Raw genomic sequence first — 2,183 nt, 5'->3', positions numbered from 1 at the left:
TAGTGCTCTCCGCTCTCTCGCTCTCTAACAAAAATTCGAGAGAGCCTGGAGCCACCTCTAGAGCCACGGCGAAAAAATCGTATGGCGTTATGCATCTTATTATTTTAGTGTCTTTGGTCCTGTCAACCCTTTTAGCAAGTGTCAAAAACTCAAAGAAAAAGACGATGACTTTGAAGTCTACAAGTCATATTTCTGTGAACGAGTGAACTGGCAACATGTCGAGCCTGTAAGTAGCTAGGTTGGTCCAGATGGGCCTGGAGTACTTCAGCCAGCACTGGACGTGATCCTGAAGCCGGCGTTCGACAGTTCCTCGGGCTTGTTCTACGACGATGAGAAAAAGTGGTACGGCATGATTCACGCCCGATACATCAGGTCGGAGCGTGGCGTGAATGATATGCACCGAAACTATATGAGAGGAGACTTTGAATCGTGTCCGAATATCTCCTGTAATAGGAAGAACACCCTGCCAGTGGGCCTCAGCGATGTGTGGGGCAAGTCAACGGTGAAGATCTACTTCCCACGCTGTAAAAACTACTTCCATCCTAAAACTGATACACAGCCATGTTCGAGCCCAGCTTCCCGGACATCTTCTTAACGCAGCTGCCGAACTTGAGACCGCCCCTGGACGACCCACGGTAAGTAATTCTCCGAATATAGTCCTGGTTGTTTTCTAAACAAAGCGCTTGAACTTGCAGTCCCTATGCTTTCGGTTGCACCAGAAGGCCTTGATGCCACTTAAATCGCCCAAGTCCTCACCAAAGAAAATCGGATCCTCGGCCAGCTAGTCCTCCTCCTCGCCCCGGCATTCCGAAGTCAAGCGCTTCAATGTTCTTCTAGGGATGACGTGATTTTTTAACTCCACACAAAAGAAAGCAGAAATGTTTGTCCGATATATTGTTGTTGCAATTAAACAGATTCCGCAGTGCGTTGATATGGCCAGCTACCACCTACTAATATACCTCATACACCTCTCCTCTAAATACTTGGTTCAAAGTGTTCGGTCCAGGCTGGTCATATCAAGCACTCATTCGAGTAGCAAAGCATACTTTTCGTTAATAGTGGTAATCACCTGGGTATAATAATAATATTAATCAATAAAACATTCAATTCAGTTTTTTATTTAATTTTATGTTAAAAGAGTTTACAAAAGTGTTTTCCTGACTACATCAAATATTTTTTGATAATTTAATTTCTTTAAATATACAAATTCTGTTTTAATGTATTATAGGAGTGAGTAGAAGGTTAAAACATTATTTTCAATTTAAAATAAAATTAAAATTTTGATTCCATCATTTTTATTAAATTCTTTTTGTAGAGTATTCAATACTGGCAACTTCGTATTTTAGTTTGATTTTCCATGCTGTTTTTGGGTAATTTCCAACATACCAGATTGATTTTGCGCGTAAATTTAAACGCACTTTATTGCCTTTTTGGAAGAACGTTGCTTCAAAACGGAAAATCGAAGGAAACCCTGACCGGACCTAAAGGACAGCCTTGGGGGGAAAACTGGCAGTGCATTTTCCCAGCCCCAAAGATTTTCCCCGGCACGTCGGGGAACTTATTATGAAATAAAAGAACTAATACTTATTAAGATAGCCGAACATAAAACGAATTTTCGAGTCTAGAGTTCCCATCTGCAAGGGCATGACAGAGTCCTGGCAAAGACACTAGAATAACCAGATGCATAACGACCATACATTGGTTTGGCACTATGCAGCCACTTTTTTAGTGACGGCCAAAATTGCTCTCTTTCCGCTCGCTCACGCTGAGAGCGTAAGAAATCTAAAAATAGAATTTGCTTGCTTGTGTGAGTAAAAACAAGAGACGAGAACGTGTGTATGTGTGCGTGTTGTGGTAGAAGACGATTTTCGGGCCGAAATAAATTCTGATTGAAGAAACGAATTTATATTGTACATATTAGGGTAGTTTTTTCCAATTTCGTAGCAATATGATAAAATAAAATAATTTAAAAAAAAATCTTTGTTAAAATCGCCGCTCGAATTAGCTACCGTTTACACATTTATTTTTATTTTTAATTTTATTTTTTCTCACATCTGACAATTTTTGAAAAGCGAAATATTTTTTGAAACACTTTTAATCTTAATGTTACATGATATTAAGTCAAATGACTTAATAAATGTACTAAATAATTTAAGGAAGTACAATAGAAATTATTATAGCTA

At 39.1% G+C, this 2,183-nt stretch overlaps 1 long non-coding RNA gene across 1 annotated transcript, besides 2 other annotated features; it reads left to right on the top strand.

Moving 5' to 3' along the window:
- Positions 1-116: part of a mobile genetic element that runs on past the window's edge.
- Su(Ste):CR41533 (Suppressor of Stellate:CR41533) lies at positions 117-1,659 on the top strand. The gene has a single exon (NR_048532.2). It is a non-coding gene; the product is annotated as a suppressor of Stellate:CR41533 (long non-coding RNA).
- Positions 1,660-2,183: part of a mobile genetic element that runs on past the window's edge.

This window comes from Drosophila melanogaster, chromosome Y, assembly GCF_000001215.4.
Source record: "Drosophila melanogaster chromosome Y".
NCBI lineage: Eukaryota > Metazoa > Arthropoda > Insecta > Diptera > Drosophilidae > Drosophila > Drosophila melanogaster.
Note: the sequence above shows the minus strand (reverse complement) of the source record. Positions and strands in the feature narration are given on the sequence as shown.